Source organism: Hyla sarda, chromosome 3 (genome assembly GCF_029499605.1).
Source record: "Hyla sarda isolate aHylSar1 chromosome 3, aHylSar1.hap1, whole genome shotgun sequence".
Taxonomy (NCBI): domain Eukaryota; kingdom Metazoa; phylum Chordata; class Amphibia; order Anura; family Hylidae; genus Hyla; species Hyla sarda.
Window position 1 is genome coordinate 15,425,487 of NC_079191.1, and position 21,346 is coordinate 15,446,832.

The 21,346-nt window shown below is 49.0% G+C and overlaps 1 protein-coding gene across 1 annotated transcript in view; it reads left to right on the forward strand.

Annotated features, from left to right (window-relative positions):
• Positions 1 to 21,346, forward strand: part of LOC130361152 (uncharacterized) — a 71,164-nt gene that overhangs the window by 720 nt on the left and 49,098 nt on the right. The gene's annotated exons all lie outside the window — the stretch shown is intronic.

A 21,346-nucleotide genomic window follows, 5' to 3' on the forward strand; every position in this document is an offset into this window, starting at 1 on the left:
CCCTTTCACATTGTAATAAATGTTGACTAAAGATTACTTCTAGGTGTTCAGACCCCAGGAAAAGTGTGCAGTTAGGCACAAGACATATCGGCCCATAGACTTTCTACTGAACGTGCAGTGTGTATATAGTGTGTGTATATAGAGTATGAAGTGTGTGTGTATGTAGTGTGTGTATAGTGTATGTAGTGTGTGTATAGTGCATTTAGTGTGTGTATATTGTAAATAGTGTGTAAAGTGTATGTAGTGTCAGTATATAGAGTATGAACTGTGTGTGTGTGTGTAGTGTATGTAGTGTGTGTAGTGTATGTAGTGTATGTAGTGTGTGTAAAGTGTATGTAGTGTATGTAGTGTGTAAAGTGTATGTAGTGTGTGTATATGGAATATGAAGTGTGTGTGTGTGTGTGTAGTGTATGTAGTGTGTGTAGTGTGTGTATAGTGTATGTAGTGTGTGTATAGTGTATGTAGTGTGTGTATAGTGAATTTAGTGTGTGTATAGTGTAAATAGTGTGTAAAGTGTATGTAGTGTCAGTATATAGAGTATGAACTGTGTGTGTGTGTAGTGTGTGTATAGTGTATTTAGTGTGTGTATAAAGTGCATGTAGTGTGTGTATATGGAGTATGAAGTGTGTGTGTGTAGTGTATGTAGTGTGTCTATAGTGTGCAGTGTGTATAGTGTATTTAGTGTGTGTATAGTGTAAATAGTGTGTGTAAAGTGTATGTAGTGTGTATGTATAGAGTATGAAGTGTGTGTGTGTGTGTAGTGTATGTAGTGTGTATAGTGTGTGTGTGTAGTGTGTGTATAGTATATGTAGTGTGTGTATAGTGTATGTAGTGTGTGCATAGTGTATGTAGTGTGTGTGTATATGGAGTATGAAGTGTGTGTGTGTGTGTAGTGTATGTAGTGTGTATAGTGTGTGTGTATAGTGTATGTAGTGTGTCTATAGTGTATGTAGTGTGTATAGTGTATTTAGTGTGTGTATAGTGTGTGTAGTGTGTGTATAGTGTATGTAGTGTGTGTATAGTGAATTTAGTGTGTGTATAGTGTAAATAGTGTGTAAAGTGTATGTAGTGTCAGTATATAGAGTATGAACTGTGTGTGTGTAGTGTATGTAGTGTGTATAGTGTATGTAGTGTGTGTATAGTGTATGTAGTGTGTGTATAGTGTATTTAGTGTGCGTGTAAAGTGCATGTAGTGTGTGTATATGGAGTATGAAGTGTGTGTGTGTGTAGTGTATGTAGTGTGTGTATAGTGTAAATAGTGTGTGTATAGTGTATGTAGTGTGTGTGTATATGGAGTATGAAGTGTGTGTGTGTGTAGTGTATGTAGTGTGTATAGTGTGTGTGTATAGTGTATGTAGTGTGTGTATAGTGTGTGTAGTGTGTGTATAGTGTATGTAGTGTGTGTATAGTGAATTTAGTGTGTGTATAGTGTAAATAGTGTGTGTATAGTGTAAATAGTGTGTAAAGTGTATGTAGTGTCAGTATATAGAGTATGAACTGTGTGTGTAGTGTATGTAGTGTGTATAGTGTATGTAGTGTGTGTATAGTGTATGTAGTGTGTGTATAGTGTATTTAGTGTGTGTGTAAAGTGCATGTAGTGTGTGTATATGGAGTATGAAGTGTGTGTGTGTAGTGTATGTAGTGTGTCTATAGTGTGTAGTGTGTATAGTGTATTTAGTGTGTGTATAGTGTAAATAGTGTGTGTAAAGTGTATGTAGTGTGTATGTATAGAGTATGAAGTGTATGTATAGAGTGTGTGTGTGTGTGTGTAGTGTATGTAGTGTGTATAGTGTGTGTGTATAGTGTATGTAGTGTGTGTATAGTGTATGTAGTGTGTGCATAGTGTATGTAGTGTGTGTATATGGAGTATGAAGTGTGTGTGTGTGTGTAGTGTATGTAGTGTGTATAGTGTGTGTGTATAGTGTATGTAGTGTGTCTATAGTGTATGTAGTGTGTATGGTGTATTTAGTGTGTGTATAGTGTATGTAGTGTGTGTATAGTGTGTATAGTGTGTGTAGTGTGTGTATAGTGTATGTAGTGTGTGTATAGTGAATTTAGTGTGTGTATAGTGTAAATAGTGTGTAAAGTGTATGTAGTGTCAGTATATAGAGTATGAACTGTGTGTATAGTGTATGTAGTGTGTGTATAGTGTATGTAGTGTGTGTATAGTGTATTTAGTGTGCGTGTAAAGTGCATGTAGTGTGTGTATATGGAGTATGAAGTGTGTGTGTGTGTGTAGTGTATGTAGTGTGTCTATAGTGTGTAGTGTGTATAGTGTATTTAGTGTGTGTATAGTGTAAATAGTGTGTGTAAAGTGTATGTAGTGTGTGTGTATAGAGTATGAAATGTGTGTGTGTAGTGTATGTAGTGTGTATAGTGTGTGTGTGTATAGTGTATGTAATGTGTGCATAGTGTATGTAGTGTGTGTATAGTGTGTGTATAGTGTATGTAGTGTGTATAGTGTGTGTGTATTGTGTATGTAGTGTGTGCATAGTGTATGTAGTGTGTGTATATGGAGTATGAAGTGTGTGTGTGTAGTGTATGTAGTGTGTATAGTGTGTGTGTATAGTATATGTAGTGTGTCTATAGTGTGTGTAGTGTGTATAGTGTGTGTATAGTGTAAATAGTGTGTGTAAAGTGTATGCAGTGTGTGTGTATATGGAGTATGTAGTGTGTGTGTGTATATGGAGTATGTAGTGTGTGTGTGTATATGGAGTATGAAGTGTGTGTGTGTGTGTGTGTAGTGTATGTAGTGTGTATAGTGTGTGTATGTAGTGTGTGTATAGTGTATGTAGTGTGTGTGTATATGGAGTATGAAGTGTGTATGTAGTGTGTATAGTGTGTGTATAGTGTATGTAGTGTATGTAGTGTATGCATAGTGTATGTAGTGTATGTAGTGTATGCATAGTGTATGTAGTGTGTGTATAGTGTATGTAATGTGTGCATAGTGTATGTAGTGTGTGTATAGTGTGTGTATAGTGTATGTAGTGTGTATAGTGTGTGTGTATAGTGTATGTAATGTGTGCATAGTGTATGTAGTGTGTGTATAGTGTATGTAGTGTGTGTATATGGAGTATGAAGTGTGTGTAGTGTATGTAGTGTGTGTATAGTGTATGTAGTGTGTGTATAGTGTATGTAGTGTATGCATAGTGTATGTAGTGTGTGTATAGTGTATGTAGTGTATGCATAGTGTATGTAGTGTGTGTATAGTGTATGTAATGTGTGCATAGTGTATGTAGTGTGTGTGTGTATATGGAGTACGAAGTGTGTGTGTAGTTTATGTACAGTGTATTTAGTATATGTGTACTGTGTGTGTAATGTTAGTAAGGTGTGTATATGTGCAGTGTGTGTTTGTGTGGTGTGTGTTTGTATGTATGTGTGTGTAGCAGGGTAGACTGGCCACACCACATTTTTTGCCCTCTTCCTCCAGCAGTAATAGAAGGATGATGATGAGGGTTGTAGTGGCAGGAGTGGTGCAAAGTTATAGTCCCACAAACCACTACTTCAATAAAGTTGTAATCCATACACACGGCCCTAAAAACAATACCTCAAAAGCGAGTAATTATAGTACATCAGGATTTTGGGGGTGTCCACTGGTTTCTCTGGGGTCCCTTACCCTTTTTACCTCACTTCCCCTTGCAAACCTACAACTCCCAGCATGCCCGGACAGCCAATGGCTGTCCGGGCATGCTGGGAGTTGTAGGTTTGCAACAGCTGGAGGTCAAAGGTTTGGAGACCACTGGGTTAACTGCTGGACATGTGACTCATTCTCAGAACTTTTATAGTGAAGATAAAGCTTTTCGGTAGAGAATGTTAACCCCTTACACTTATAGCGGTCTTGGTGCCTATAGACCGTATATAAAGTATATATATAAAATATAATTGCTGGACTGGCGGCCATATTGGATGTCACAGAGCTCATAGGGGGGAGATTTATCAAAACCTGTGTAGAGGAAAAGTTGCTGAGTTGCCCATAGCAACCAATCAGATCACTTTCACTTTCATTTTTCAAAAGGTCTTTTCAAAAATGAAAGAAGCGATCTGATTGGTTGCTATGGGCAACTCAGCAACTTTTCCTCTACACAGGTTTTGATGAATCTCCCCCCTATATGTACAGCTAGCCAATCTGATTAATAAATAGTTAAAATAAAGAGCCTCCCCTGGGATCTGCAGCGTGCTGATCCTGCGAGTCCGGCCTTCAGGTCCAGGAAATTGGATGCATCTGGTGTGTATTAGCGGAAGAGATCTGCCCGGCCTGATACATAATGGAGGGGGCTACTGATCAAAACAAACGTAGTCCTCATGTTCTCGACTGTAGGGGATCGGAGGTCGGTATGTGAGCTCCCCAAAGCTGCAGTCATGGATCTCATGAAATTAGGGCCCTGACAGGTGGAGTCACTCGGTGAAAATCCCCTGAGGTAATGGGGCCCCTAACCCCATACACAGAAGAGATCCCCCATACAGATCCTATAAATAAATACTTAATTCTGATCATTCACACATTATAGTGATATAATAGCAGAATAGTGAGTGCAGCTCTGGAGTATAATACAGGATATAACTCAGGATCAGTACAGGATAAGTAATGTAATGTATGTACACAGTGACCTCGCCAGCAGAATAGTGAGTACAGCTCTGGAGTATAATACAGGATATAACTCAGGATCAGTACAGGATAAGTAATGTAATGTATGTACACAGTGACCTCACCAGCAGAATAGTGAGTACAGCTCTGGAGTATAATACAGGATATAACTCAGGATCAGTACAGGATAAGTAATGTAATGTAATGTACACAGTGACCTCACCAGCAGAATAGTGAGTACAGCTCTGGAGTATAATACAGGATATAACTCAGGATCAGTACAGGATAAGTAATGTAATGTATGTACACAGTGACCTCACCAGCAGAATAGTGAGTACAGCTCTGGAGTATAATACAGGATATAACTCAGGATCAGTACAGGATAAGTAATGTAATGTATGTACACAGTGACCTCGCCAGCAGAATAGTGAGTACAGCTCTGGAGTATAATAAAGGATATAACTAAGGATCAGTACAGGATAAGTAATGTAATGTATGTACACAGTGACCTCACCAGCAGAATAGGGAGTACAGCTCTGGAGAGAGGTTGGGTGTGTCTGAGCTCCTGTTACTTCCAGACTCTTCCAGTGAAGCAGTGATTTCCATCCGCCCCTCCCCAGGTGTGTGGCAGATACCTGGGTAGAGGGTTTTCCTGCTATGGAGCCCCAGGAGGCTTCATCTTGCACTCCCCGTACCCGGCCGGCGGGGGGTGCAAAGGAAAATGCGACGGCCAGCAGCCAGGATGGGGTGAGACGATCCACCAGGGCCCATCGCCATGTGGGGCCCCCTCCCCCATCCCCAGCTGGGAGCTGCAAGGCTTCCAGCAAAAGTTCCTCTGGGAAAAGAAGCTCATCCAGGCAGAGGAGTGGAGTGAAGGCTTCTACCTCAGGCTCCTCAGAACCCCAGCAATGGGGGGTAAAGGAGCCAAGGGAATCCCTGGAGACTTTCGGATCTAGAATCCAGGCAAAGATGGCCCAATATGAACGGCTTGGGAAACAGCTTCGTGGTCTTAGAGAAGACATAAAGTTTGCAACTTACCAGGCGGATACAGCAGCCAAGGGCAAGAGAGCAGCGTTCACTGCAAAGGTGAGAGCACTAAAGAAAGAGGTGGAGGAGATTGTTCAGCTGAGAGCGGACATTGTGGCTGGAGCCGGCTTCTTCAGTGAGAAGATTCTTAATGAAGAGAGGTTCCCCAAAAAGGGGGTCTCCAGAGGTGCAGAAAAAGATTGTCACCAAGATGAGAGTGAGGAGGAGGAGGAGATGGAGGGAGGTGAGGAGGGGGATGTGAGTGAGGGGGATATGGACACGGGTTCTGTTTGTACCACCACCACTGTTACCCCAGACCCCCCACTTACCCTCAGTGCGGACTACATAAACCCGGCTCAGGTGGCCTTACCTCCCTCCAGTGAGGATGATGACGGCAGTGACTGTAGTGATTGCAGTGGCTCGGCAGATGGGGGTCTCCTGCGTGCGATTGTTATGCAGGAGTCCCCCACCCGTCTGGAGAACTTCACTTTTGGTGATGATTTGGGCCCAGAAGAGAAGGGGAAGAGGAAGAAAGTGAAGGGCAAGAAGAGGAAGAAGGCACAAGGAGTGAAATTTGTATTTTCTTCTTTCCAGCAACCTGGGTCGGCTGAGAAGTCAGCTCAGGGTGCTGGGTCCCCCAATCTGCCAGACCCCGTTTCTGTAGTGGAGCGGGGCCAGCATGGGGGATACAGTAGTGCACCCAAAATGGCCGCGGGTGCTATAGAAAAAAAAGGGCACCCTCCTGTGAGGGGGGAGGGTGTCCAGGCACCAGAAAATGCTCCCGTTCAGGGGGCGGTCCCCGGGTTGAAGTGAGCGGTACAAGTCCTGGCGCTGCAGGGCACTCCCCTGTGAGGGGGGGGAGTGTCTGGGCACCAGACCTTGGTGGTTCAGGGGGCGGTCCCCTATGTGCGGTTGGTACCGTTTCTGGCGCTGCGGGGCACTCACCTGTAAAGGGGGAGGTTCCCTGCACGTCAGCTGCAGTAGGCGGGGCAGGAGTGCATCCGGAGGGACAGCTCCTGCCAAAATCCATGACTTCGTGTGAGGGGGCGGTGCCATCCATATCAGAGGCGGAGCCTGTGTCTGCACCCCAGAAGACTGGAAATGCAACCTTAGTCCTGAAACCGGCGACCCATATACATAATGCAATAGACCCAGCCAGCCCAGCCTGTAATATACAGAGTGTAGGCAAGAGTGAAAGTGAGAGCAAAAATGTGTGGAAAAATGGTAATGTCCAGAGTGTGAGTTATGGTAGTGCGCATGGGAGGAGTTGTAGTAGCAGTGTGGATGAGGGGTGTGCAAGTGGGGTGCAAGAGAGAGGTGCAAGGGGAGTGCAAGAGAGGGGTGCAAGGGGAGTGCAAGAGAGGGGTGCAAGTGGAGTGCAAGAGAGGGGTGCAAGTGGAGTGCAAGAGAGGGGTGCAAGTGGAGTGCAAGAGAGGGGTGCAAGTGGAGTGCAAGAGAGGGGTACAAGTGGAGTGCAAGAGAGGGGTACAAGTGGAGTGCAAGAGAGGGGTACAAGTGGAGTGCAAGAGAGGGGTGTAAGTGGAGTGCAAGAGAGGGGTGCAAGTGGAATGCAGGTGAGGAGTGGTAGTGGAATGCCAGAGAGAGGTTTGACTGACACCTCAGCTAAGAACAAGGGTCCTGGTTTGGGATCTGGGTCAGGTCCTGGTTCGACTGCCCCCCCGGTAGTGGCTGCTTCTCCCAGAAGCTATGCCAGAGTCACTGCCGGGGGATCAGGGGGATCCCCATCTCCATCTGGCTCTGGGGGTCACTTGCAACAGCGCCTCCTGGAGGCTCTACGTAGGGGAGACAGGTCAATCCATGTAGAGGGGAGGGGTGAGGTTGACCTGTCTTTTTGGATAGAAAGACACGGCTTAGGCGCCTTCCGAGAACAAAACGGGGAGGTGGTCTGGTCCCTCCCGACATCCGGGCAGGAAAGTGGCCGTAGGAATGTGGTCCGTTTAGTGTGGAGGGGCAAAGATGCATGTCCGCCTCGGGGTAAGGTGGTTGAGCTCCTCCTCCGGATGGAATTCAGGGCAAGTGACATCTTTGCCCTGATCCACCCCTACGGTACTTCCGAATTTGACATCAGCTTCGTTCGGCCGGAGGGTTTGGAACTCTTCTGGTCGAACTATGAGGTGGTGAAGAGTGAGCCCGGCTGGCGGGATTTCGCCGTAAAGGCGATATCCCGTCAGAATCTGGCCAAGAAAGTGACCGTTTTGACACGTAACGAGTCACTATCTTGCTATGACATCATGACCTGGCTCAGCCGATATGGGGATGTGACGGACATGCCAAAAAAGAACTATGACGAACATGGGATCTGGTCTGGGGCCTGGACGTTTTCCGTCAAACTGAAGCGTTCGGGGAGCACTGTTGCCCACATCCCATCAGCTGCTTTTCTTGGGAGAGACAGAATCCAAGTTTTCTACCAGGGGCAGCCCAAGGTCTGTCACAGATGTGGCAGCCCCACCCACTTTAGCGCAGCTTGTACCGTGCAGGTCTGTGCACTGTGCGGTGGGGTAGGTCATCTTGCCGCATCCTGTAGGCAGATCCGGTGTCATCTGTGTGGTGTCTTAGGACACCCTTTCAGCCGTTGTCCTAGTGCTTTTGCCCGTGCGACGGTCACCTTGGCTGGGGAGAGCAGTAATGTTGCCTCAGCTGGGGAGGGCACGAGTGCGGGTGAAGGTGCAACAGGGTCAGTGAAGAGGAAAAGTCCCGCCAAGCTGAGGCGGGAGGCTAATCGCAGAAGGAGCAGGGAACTGGAGAGTTCCCATGTGGCAGGGGTAGCTTCTGACCCTGCTCCAGAGGTTAGTCCTGAAACTGCTGAGGCCCTGGAGGAAAATGTGCTGGAGGAGGAAGCGAGGAGAATCTGTGGAGAAGAGGGCAGCAAGGCCGATCTTTCCGATTCCTCCCACTTTGAAAGTGTGGATGAGGAGGGTGAAGAGCGGCCAAAAAAGAAGGGCAATAAAAGGGGAAAGAAGAGGTCGGAGCCCTCTAGTCCCCGTGCTACGGACCAGGTCCCAAGCGGAAGCCTACCTGCCCCCCCTCTGATTGATCTGTCTAACCGGTTCTCTGTCCTTGATGACATCTCCTCCCCCTCTTTGGAGGGGGTGGTCGAGGATGGGGTACCTGAAGTGGGGGAGCCTCCGGGGGGAACTGGGCCCTGTCCTGATGGGGCAATTTCCTCAGGGGATGGGGCCAAACCAGAGCCAGACGGAGATGGGGATTCAAAAATGGACCAATCAGAGTCTAAAAAAAGGCTAAAAGAGAAAGAAGCCTCCTCGTCTGGGGATGAGGGGGTAAAGAAAAGACAGAAGTGAGGGGGTTAGGGCCGTCTAACTCAATCACCCATGATGGCGGCACTCACCCCATTGACGCTGGCATCTATTAACTGTGCCAGTATAAAGTCTGATACGGCTAGATTCGCAGCCTTTGATTTTCTCGGCAATGTTGAAGCCGATATTTTGTATCTGCAGGAGACCAGGTTGTCAGATCTTGCCTCCCTGGTAAAAGCCAGGAGAGAGTGGAGGTGCGGCCCCTCCCACTGGTCTCTTGCGGCTGAGCCGTATAGTGGGGTGGCGGTCCTTTTTACCGCTCCGGTTGAATGCAGACGGGTTATTGAGTTAGAAATGGGGAGGTGCCTGATCTTAGATGTCCTCATGAAGGGACAGGAGCTCCGGCTCATTAACATCTACGCCCCACAAACCAAGTGGGGCCGCAAAGATCTCTTTATGAGGATCAAGCCCTTCCTTTTTACTAGCCGGAATGTGATCTTTGGAGGGGACTTCAATACTGTCACAAGGTCCCAAGATAGGAGAGGTTCCAATGGTCCGCTGGCTTACGATAGCATAGCTCTCCATAATATAGTTAGGGAAGCTCGCCTAGAGGACGCCCACATCCGGAGCCCCTCAGGCCACGCGGGTTTCACCTATCATCGAGGTAGCTGCAGGTCTAGGATAGACAGGTTTTATTTAAAGGAGGAAGCCGTCTCTTCCGCAGTGTCCGTGGTTGAGGTGGAGTTCTCCGATCACTGTATGATTTTGTTTTCCTTGAATGTTTCAGAGACCCCCCGGATGGGTAAAGGTTATTGGAAGCTGAATTCGTCCCTCCTGGAGGAAGCGGAGATAAGACAGTCCTTTGAGGATTTTCTTCAGAGTCAGGTACCTTTACTGGACCTTTGTAGTAGTAAGTCAGAGTGGTGGGAGATATTCAAGAAGCGGGTTGCGGGGTTCTTCCGCCAGCTCTCGAGCCTCAGGTCCCTGAATAGGTATCGCCTGTATCAGGGTCTGAGGAGGAAACTCGAGCTTCTCGTCTCGACTGGAGGTAGCCGGGAGGATATCTCCAGAGTGAAGTCCTTGTTGATGAGGTGTCAGTATGATAGGCACGCATCTTTGGTTTTTGAGAGGGATTTTGGGAAGTACCGCTCGCCCGACCCTTACAGAAACTGCAAGATGTCAGTGAGTAGTAAAATCATCTCAGGACTGATTGATAGTACGGGATCTCTGAATCGGTCCAGATCAGGGATCCTGGAGGTCGTCAGATCCTTCTACTTGCACCTCTTGGGGAGGAAGGATCTAGATCGGGACAAGATGTCGGCTTTCCTGGCTAAAACCATTCCTGAGCCAGGGGTAGACCCCTCTCTTGGCGTTTTGGCAGAAGAAATCAGGGAAGAGGAAGTGAGACTGGCGATCGAGGGGCTTGCCCCCAAGAAGTCGCCAGGTCCGGATGGCTTAACATCCGAGTGGTACAAGACCTTTAAGGAGTCTTTAGCTCCCCTCTTGACTGTGGTATTCAATGAGTGTCTCTCCTCGGGCACTCTGCCTAGGTCAATGAGGAGGTCAGCCCTGATTCTTCTCTCAAAGGGTAAAGATCCTAGCCGGATTGAGAATTGGAGGCCCATAGCTCTTCTCAATACGGACAGGAAGCTTCTGGCCAAGATACTGTTTAATCGGTTGGTGGATTTTGCACCCCGACTCCTTTCGGGGGCCCAGCACTGCTCTGTTCCAGGCCGAAGCACGTTAAGTGCTGTCCTCAGTGTCAGGGAGGCAGTGGAGCGGAGCAGTGCAGGTCTCTGGAAGGGGTACTTACTGTCCTTGGATCAGGCAAAAGCATTTGATCGGGTGAACCATGACTACCTCTGGTCCGTCCTTCTAAGATATGGCTTACCGAGTACTTTTGTTAATTGGCTCAAGATCTTGTATGCAGGGGCAGAGAGTTTCCCGCTGGTGAACGGTTGGTCTGGCCGCTCTTTTGAGGTTGGGTCCGGAGTCCGTCAGGGTTGTCCTTTGAGCCCGCTGTTATACGTGTTCACAATCGATCCCTTCGTCCGGAGGGTAGATTGTGGACCGTTGGCGGGAGTCGGGATGAGTCTGGCGGAGACGGATGTCGCCCAGAGAGTTGTGGCGTATGCTGATGATGTCACCATTTTCGTCTCCTCGAGGGGGGAGGTTGATGTGGTGATGTCAGAGGTGGACCGCTACTCGGAGGCTTCCGGGTCTAAGATCAACCGGGATAAGTGTGAAAGTCTCTGGCTGGGAGGGGGGGATCCCACATTTGATCTCCCGGACACCCTTCCGGGGCCCCAAGAATCAGCAAAAGTTTTGGGCATCACATTCGGCCAGGATGATTATCCCACCAAAAATTGGGATGGTAAGCTCCAGGATGCCACTCAGAAGGTGAACCAGTGGAAGGGTTGGTCTATGATCCTCAGGGAAAGGGTACACCTGATCAAATCGTACCTGCTTCCCTTGTTTATTGTTACGCCTAGCGCTCCGGGTCCCCGCTCCTCCCCGGAGCGCTCACGGCATCTTTCTCCCTGCAGCTCCCCGGTCAGTCCCGCTGACCGGGAGCGCTGCACTGTCATGGCCGTTGGGGATGCGATTCGCACAGCGGGACGCGCCCGCTCGCGAATCGCATCCCAGGTCACTTACCCGTCCCGGTCCCCTGCTGTCATGTGCTGGCGCGCGCGGCTCCGCTCTCTAGGGCGCGCGCGCGCCAGCTCTCTGAGACTTAAAGGGCCAGTGCACCAATGATTGGTGCCTGGCCCAATTAGCTTAATTGGCTTCCACCTGCTCCCAGACTATATCTGATCTCCTCCCATGCACTCCCTTGCCGGATCTTGTTGCCTTGTGCCAGTGAAAGCGTTTAGTGTGTCCAAAGCCTGTGTACCTGAACTTCTGCTACCCATCCTGACTACGAACCTTGCCGCCTGCCCCCGACCTTCTGCTATGTCTGACCTTGCCTCTGCCTAGTCCTTCTGTCCCACGCCTTCTCAGCAGTCAGTGAGGTAGAGCCGTTGCTAGTGGATACGACCTGGTTGCTACTGCCGCAGCAAGACCATCCCACTTTGCGGCGGGCTCTGGTGAAAACCAGTAGCCTCTTAGAACCGGTCCACTAGCACGGTCCACGACGATCCCTCGCTGACACAGAGGATCCACCTCCTACCAGCCGGGATCGTGACATTTATCTACCTGGGCAGCGTATGTATCTTGCCAGAGGCTTACTACACTAGGGTCTACAGCCTGTTTTTCCAACTGTTATGGGGGAACAGGATGAACCTAGTCAAGAGGGAGGTTACGTACCGCACGAGGAGACTAGGGGGTTTATCTATGGTAAACCCTGTGGTGTTCTTAACAAACACCTTCTTGAAAGCCAACATCTCAAACCTCTGGTCAGAGAGGGCTTTTCCGTGGGTACTCTCCTGCAGGGAATGGTTTCGGCCTTTCTTCCAGGAATGGGAGACAGGAGGGCAAGTGAAGGACCTCCGTACGCCCCATGGATATCTTCCGGCTTATGCTACCCCGACTCTGAAGGCGATACGTCGGTGGGGTCTGGGAGTGTGGGAGATCAGGACCCAGTCAAGGCAGTTCCTTGACAAACGGGTTCTGTTGACCCACTTCCAGAAGCCTCTGGCGCTCAGGGACTGCCCAGGTCAGGATCTGAGGGTGGGGTTGTTTCTTTTAAACATGAAAAGGATCCCCCAGAAGTTTTGGGACTTGGCCTGGCGCTGCTTTCAGGGGAAGCTATATGTGAGGGACAATTTGAAGTGTAGGAGATCTGATGACCGGGGGTGTCCCCGAGAAGAGTGTGTGGACACGCTGGAAAGCATGGACCATTTCCTCCTTCATTGTCCCTTTAATATAGGGGTTTACAACAGGGTGGGCGCTTCCATTGGCTGGAGTCAACTTGCCGGCCTTACCTACCCGGAGTGGGCTTATGGGGCATTCAGGAACCTGGGTGGTCGAGACCGGGGCACTTTATTCTTAGTTAGCTTAGTGATTAGGTACCACACGTGGAACGCACGGTGTTTAGTGTCTATGCAGCGTAAAGTCCTCTCCGAGGTGGAGGTCTGTAGGAACATCACCGGTGACCTCGGGAAGATCAGGTCTTTGGAGTATGGCAGTCTTGGTACCAGTAGGGCTTCTCTCCTATGGAGAGGGTTTTCTTTTGATGTGCCCTAGGTACTAGACCTTCTGGGTAGAGTACCCTTGTTTTGGTTAGGGACAGTGATGTAAGGGGACAGGGTTAGGGTGATAGTAGGGTCAGTTTCTATTTTAGGGATAATGGTAGGGTGAGAGGTAGGGAGGTGTTAGGGAAAGTATGTAAATTTTTGTATGTATCAGGATTGCCATCCTTCTTCCTGGTGGTGGGCTAATGCATGTGCACCATAGCTTTTTGTTTTGTTTTCCGATGTTTAGGTTATGAAGGGCTTACAGGCACCGAACTTGGGCCTAGTGTGGGTTATATTGTTTATGTATGTTATAAGTTGGTTATGGTTAAGTTGGTTGGGAGGAGTTCTAGGCTGGGTGGGTGTATTTGGTGGGTGGTGGTTTTCTTTTTGTGGACCTGGCATCGGTCAGTCGTGGCTGGACATTGAGAACTGTGGACTCTGACCCATGTACAGAAGGGAGGGTGGTGTGGGTGAAGGGATAGTTTAGAGTAGTATGTTTTATTGTATATTTAGGTGTGTTTCCTGTATAATAATAGGTGTGTATATAGTGTATATAGTTTATATGTATAAATTGTGTACATTACATGTAATTACTATAAAAATATATATATAATTTTTTTTTTTTTTTTTTTTTTTTTTTAATCTTGATTTGTGAATTATATATTGTTTATATTGTGTTTATAGTAGAGATAGATATGGCAGTCGAACCAGATGTTATTTTTGTAGTAATTTTTGTATCCAGTTGTGGTTTAGGTCTTGTGGGATAACGTATAAAACTAATGTATATATGTGTGTGTGGAAGGGGAAAAAAAAAAAGTGTGTGTGTGTGTGTATATATATATATATATAACATTTGATGTGCAGTGGGAGTGTTTTCGGTTTGTAATATGTGATTTTTCCCAAGTTTGGGTGTTTTTTGAGTTGTAGATTAATTTATCTTTATGCCTTTGTAAAGTTATGGATCTGTGATGCATGTGTGTGGCATAGTATTATTATTATTATTATTATTATTAGTGTTATTATAAAAAAAAATATATATATAATAGTTTACAAAAAAAAAAAAAAAAATACAAAAAATAAAAACATTAAAAAAAAGGGGTGTGGTGTGTAGTGGGAGTGCTTGTTGTGTTTTCTGTGTGTTTGTGTTTTTCCCAAGTCTGGGTGTTTTTGAGTTACAGCTAAATAGTGCTATTTTTATGTTTCTTTTTTGGTTATGTAAGTTGAGTATGCATGTGAGTGTGTTGTTAGATATTAGGTTATGTAAGGTGTGTTTCTTTTTGTTAGGAAAACTGGGCTGGCCGGTTAGGCAGGATTTATGTTCTTTTATTTTAAATGTAAAGTTTTGGTTTATGTTATTTCATGTTGCTGTTTTCAGTTATGGCCAAGTTGTGCTGGTTTTGTGTTTTTGTTATGATTTATATTTTTCTAATAAAAGATCTACAGGATATAACTCAGGATCAGTACAGGATAAGTAATGTAATGTTTGTACACAGTGACCTCACCAGCAGAATAGTGAGTACAGCTCTGGAGTATAATACAGGATATAACTCAGGATCAGTACAGGATAAGTAATGTAATGTATATACACAGTGACCTCACCAGCAGAATAGTGAGTACACCTCTGGAGTATAATACAGGATATAACTCAGGATCAGTACAGGATAAGTAATGTAATGTATGTACACAGTGACCTCACCAGCAGAATAGTGAGTACAGCTCTGGAGTATAATACAGGATATAACTCAGGATCAGTACAGGATAAATAATGTAATGTATGTACACAGTGACCTCACCAGCAGAATAGTGAGTACAGCTCTGGAGTATAATACAGGATATAACTCAGGATCAGTACAGGATAAGTAATGTAATGTATGTACACAGTGACCTCACCAGCAGAATAGTGAGTACAGCTCTGGAGTATAATACAGGATATAACTCAGGATCAGTACAGGATAAGTAATGTAATGTATGTACACAGTGACCCCACCAGCAGAATAGTGAGTACAGCTCTGGGGTATAATACAGGATATGACTGCATTGAACACACCTTCCCTCTACAAAACCTTTTGCCCTCCCCCCGCTCAGTAAATAACAACAGACACCGTGCTTCTCTTTTAGTGGGCTGAGGTGGTGGTCACAGCTCCAATTTTATTAATAGTAATAAACAGCACTATAGCGTGCAACTCTAACTCAACACTGCATAGCAGTAACCATATAACAAAAAACGGTGATATTGACCTGTTCCACAGCCGCAGAGGAATGCCAACCGTCGGATCCCCGACGGGCATGACTGCCCACGGCATCTTCCATCTTCTAAGGTCATACCATTCCATGCCACTAGGAGCCCGTGTATCCCTACACGGAGCTCCGACCGCCACTCAACAGGAACAGGGCCTGCTCCAGACCATCCTGCAGGCCCGATAGAAAAATGTCCAGCCCAATATCATTGAGGTGGACCCCATCTGCGATCATGAATCGTCTGTTGTCACCCTCCAGCTCGCGGTGACGGACCACCACCCCGCCCTTGGACCGAACAAAACGAGCCATTCTAGCATTGACCAGGCGGCGAGACCGCTCAATGGCCTCAGCATCCCTGGCCCCTTGCCACTTGACCCGAGGAACAATCTCCGACCATACCAGAACCAGCTCCGTAAAGAAGCCAGATAACCTCTCCACATCAACTTTCATGACGGTGATGAGCTCTGGAAAGCGGGTAAAACAAAGGTCGTTCCCACCGGCATGAACAACCAAAATCACCGGAGAGCGAACCATACCGGCAATAACCACTGCTTCCGAAAGAATTTGCTGCCAACGCATGCCCGGAATCCCACGCCAGTGGGCATCAATGTTCGGAACACCTAACGATCTTCCGCCAGGGCGGCAACTCGCCCTCTGGGCCGCCCGGTGAATATACGAATGCCCCAAGAAGAACACGGAAGCCACCGGAGACTCTGAAACAGAAAACAAGTTAAAGAAGCAGTTCCGGACGAACGTATCCCGCATAACATGCCGAGCGCCATCTCCCAATTCGCTGAATGTCCGCTACAGCCAGCCCGGCACGCGACACCTCCGTAGCCGCACCGATCCGAAAGGAATGTGTGCCAAATTCAGCCGCCGGGGCACCAACAGCCCCAAGGCACCGCTTAAAAACCGCCTGAAACTGATAGCGCGTCAGGGGGGAACCGTCAGCATGCGCGAAAAAATGCTCACCACCCGCGCGAACCGCCAAATAGCCCAAAAAAGCCCGAACAGGACACACTTCCCCGTCCACAGACTAACCCACGCCCCTTGGCCCATCTGATCCGTCTTGGACCTGCGGATACGTAACTGCAATACGCCGTTCGAGCAAACTACATCCTCAAACAACAAACCACCCACGCCCGACTTAGACGCGGGAACCATCTCACCGACCCGAAAGGCGCCAAAAAACGCGGCGCAAAAAGCAGCAGAAAAAAGCAACGACTCAAATTGAGAAGGACAACACTCCTCCGTAGCCGACAGCAGAGCCACCAACAAAGTATAGGAAACCGGGCGCCTGCGCTCGCGCCTGACATGGGTCTTCTGCCAACCCTTCAGCGCCTGCTGAATTAAAAAACGCTTCGTCACATCTTCCCAACCCAAAAGTTTAAAGTAAAAACTCACACCCGCCAGCCTCCGGCGGGCCACCACAGCGGAAACAGCAGCTGCGCGCAAAGATAACAAATAGTCAATGGTTACCGATAAGCGGGACTCCCCACAGACTTCCACCGGGCGTCCAGCAACCATGCCCCACCAAGCAGCCCACGCCTTACCATGTCCTGTACAAGTAGCAGCCGCTACCGATGATTGGATAAGTGGCATCAATCGACCGTCACCAAGTCCCACACCAACCGGGGACAAGGAGTGCCCTCCTGGGCCGCGTCCGGGCACATCTTCTGAAAGGCCTGAAACTGAAAACGGGACAAAGCATCAGCAATCACATTGTCAATCCCAGGGACGTGGCGGGCCCGGAACCAAATATTTAGCTCCAGACAGCGAAGCACCAGATGACGAAGCAGAGACAACACAGGAAGCGAAGAGGACGTGAGACCGTTAACACAGTGAACCACACTCACATTGTCAGACCAGAAAACAACCCGGCGGTTACTAAAAAGATTCCCCCAAAGTTCCACCGCAACCACAATGGGAAAAAGTTCCAGCAACGTAAGGTTCCGGCATCGCCCATCTTCACGCCACTCCCGAGGCCACTCCTCGGCACACCACGCACCATCAAAGAAAGCCCCGAAACCCAAAGACCCCGCAGCGTCCGTGAACAGTTGAAGTTCACCATTGGGCAATTCAGCCGCCTGCCAACAAGTGCGACCATTGTAGCATCTCAAAAATTCCCTCCAAACCAAAACATCAGCTCGCAACTGCCGGGAAATGCGGATCCTGTGGTCCGGATGCCGCGCCCCTCGCGTGGACAAAGACAGCCTCCGTGAAAAAACCCGCCCCATGGGCATAACTCTGCACGCAAAGACAAGGTGACCCAACAACACCTGCATTTGCCGCAACGTGACCTTCTTAACCTCACAAAAAACTTCCACTAAACCCAACAAAGATTCCAACTTCTCACTCGGCAGGCGAAAAACCATGGCAACCGAATCAATCTCAATGCCCAAGAACGACATCACAGTAGCAGGACCCTCCGTCTTGTCCGCCGACAAAGGAACACCAAATTTACGCATAAAGAAACAAAAAGAATCCAAAAGAAAACGACACCTGGAAGACCCGGCTGGGGCAACAAACAAAAAATCGTCCAAGTAATGAATAATAGAGGAACTGCCTGTTTCCACCCGAACCACCCATTCCAAAAATGAACTGAACAACTCAAAGTAGTGGCACGAGATGGAACAGCCCATAGGTAAACAGACATCAAAATAAAACAACCCGTCAACCCGACACCCCAGCAGGTGGTGACATTCCGGATGAACCGGCAACAACCTGAATGCTGATTCAATGTCGGATTTTGCCATCAAGGCCCCAGCTCCCGCCTCCTAACCAGGGCAACCGCCCTATCAAAAGAAACATAGGACACAGACGCATCCTCCTTGGGAATTCCGTCATTCACCGAAGAACCCTTCGGGTACGATAGGTGATGGATGAGCCGGAACTTCCCTGCCTCCTTCTTGGGCACCACACCCAAAGGGGACACCCGCAGGTTGTGAAAAGGCGGGACGGAAAAGGGGCCCATAAACCTACCCAAAGCCACCTCCTTGCCAATCTTGTCCCGGAGCACGTCAGGACGCTCACGAGCCGATTTCAAATTATCCGGAAAAACACCACCAACCGTACTCAAAACAAACGGAATAAAGAAACCACATTCAAAACCATCTGTTAGAACCAAAGCGGCTTCCCTAATGGGGTACCGCTCTAACCACGGGCGCATCGCGGCCACCCTCACTGGGGTCCTTCCCTCCGGCAGCAGCCCTAGGACAGCGCACTGCGGCATGTCCCCCGCCGCAGGAGGAACACTCATGCTTGTACTTGCACAAGCTGAGAAATCAGCAGTGGCCCTCATTGAAGAGCCAACAAGCCCCGGGCCTTCGCACGGCCACTGACCCCGTAGCCCCGGGCTGACCAGCGGCCCCTGACTGAAAGGACGGCCCCTTTTGGGACATCATTAGGCGCAACCAGACATCAGTCGCCTTAACACCCCAACCAACCTCCGGCTGCAACGCCAGCCGCCGACGAAATTCTTCGTCGTAACGCCACAAGGCAGAACCCCCATGAGCCTTGTAGGCATTGTAAACAGAATCCATATAAATAAAAAGTTCCGAACAGCGTTCGGGATGCTTTTCACCCATAACACACCCCAAGACAGCAAAGGCCTGTAACCAGTTACCCATGGACTTGGCAACCTTAGGCCTGAAGGGACCCGCCTTCTCAGATTGAGGTCTCCGCTCCTTATCTATGGTATGTTGGTCCACAGAAACCAGGGACCACAAATCCACATATGCATTTCCCCAAATCTTCTCCTTAACCGCATCGTCCACATGCACCCCCAAAGGGCTAAGCCCACAAAAAATTGCCTCCTTGTGTACGCCCGCCCTAACCGGGGACACACGACGGGCTGGGGTAGCCAATTTTTCACCTGGCGGCCCTTCCAACTTGGAAAGAACGGCCTTCAAAACAGACAAAACATCAGCAGACCCACCCCCAGTACCCCAAGCCCCCGCAAAGTCGAACTCACCAGTCCGCGCAGGAGCACCAAAAGAAGTAGACGGACCACTGGAGGAAGCATCAGGCACTGGATCTGACACCGGAGCAGGAGGAGGAGCAGGATCCGGATTCGGAGCTGGAGCCGCGCTGGGCCGCTCGCATCCACGCGAAGACCTCCTAGGGGACCTGGAACGTCGCCGACGACTGCCGCGCCGGCGAGCCCTCCTGTCCGGGCTCGCCGAGCTCCAGGAGCTGTCTCTCGAAGAAGAAGATGGCGATCGCCAGCGGGACAAGCGGGACCTCCCAGACCTCGCTCTGCATCTGTGGTCCCGGCGACAACTGCGGTGTGACCGAGCCCGAGACTCAGCAGCCCTGCACCGCCGAGAGCGGCCAGAACCCCGGGAGGATGACCTGGAAAAACGCCTGCGTACACTCCTCAAAGACCCCCTTGAATCCCGGTCACGCGGGGGCTGGCTGACCCGCTGCTCAAACACCTGACCCCCAGCAAGAGACAGTGAAGGGCCGGTGATAGGAGGGGGAGGTGGGGGCGCTACCTGAGGGACAGTCAGAGAAGAGGTGCCAGCAGCATCATCCCCGGGGCCCATGCTATCTTGGGCATCCTCAAATAAAGGGTCCTCCTCCCCCAAGTCTACAGGTAGGGGTTGGGACACAGCCAGCCCACCACCATGTGGCAGGCTGACCGCCGATACCCGCGCCGGCGGCGTGTCCGGAACCTCGTCAGCCGACGAGGAGGCACGAGATCCGGCCGAGGGGGCATGATGATTTCCCATGACCCCGGAACTCTCATTGCACTGCCCGGGGACCGCCGCAACAACCGAAGATGCGCGCGCGACTACCGGAAGCGCGCGTGCAGGAAGGGGAGGAGCCATCCCCCGCAACCCGGCACTAGCAGCAGCAGGCCCAGGCCCCGATGCAGAGGCCAAAGCCTGCGCCACAGCACGTCCCCGCCGCCCGCCGGTATTAACCCGCGGCGGGCTGGGACTCAACCTAGAAGGGGGGCGGGATTGCCTACCCGTCCGGCGGCTCGCTGCAGGCACCGAAACCGCCGCCGATGACAAGGATCGGGCCGAGGAGGGAACCCCAGCGGAGGCCATATCGGGAAGGAGCCGTGACAGGAGCCCAGGATCAGCCAGCAACCGCTCCCGTATCGCCAACCACACAGCCTCGTCAGCCATAGCGTGCACCTACGTCTCTCGTTGCTGGTGAGGTAAGAGGAGGGGAGGAAGCAGGAGAGTCTCCTATATCCCCTATGGGCGTAACTATCCTCCCAGTTCCCACCCCGACCTGTGGGAGGGCCCAACCTTGTTCGGCACATGTTAACCCCTCAGTGTCCATGCAGTCAGTGGGACCTATTCCTATTACCGGACAGGTCCCATACAAACTAAGGATCAGTACAGGATAAGTAATGTAATGTATGTACACAGTGACCTCACCAGCAGAATAGTGAGTACAGCTCTGGAGTATAATACAGGATATAACTCAGGATCAGTACAGGATAAGTAATGTAATGTATGTACACAGTGACCTCACCAGCAGAATAGTGAGTACACCTCTGGAGTATAATACAGGATATAACTCAGGATCAGTACAGGATAAGTAATGTAATGTATGTACACAGTGACCTCATCAGCAGAATAGTGAGTACAGCTCTGGAGTATAATACAGGATATAACTCAGGATCAGTACAGGATAAGTAATGTAATGTATGTACACAGTGACCTCATCAGCAGAATAGTGAGTACAGCTCTGAAGTATTAAGCACTGTGTAAGTTACAATATACAAACTGCTGTGATCTGTTTATTTAGCTCTAGCCCTCTTTCCGTTTCCCCCTAGATTACAGGAGCCATAGATTTAAACCCATGCTATACATTTAGAATGGTGCACATATAAAGACCATGGCTATTCGCCATTCATAAAACAGATCTGTTTATATGTGTTCTTTCTTCGATTACTGCTTTTATATTGATCCTTATTTCATTATTTTTATTACTTATGATCCAGTCCATCCCCCATGCTTTATGCTGCAGCTCTGTGGTTGGCAGAAGGTGATTATAGATATGAATATTTATTTTTAGGTTGTGCA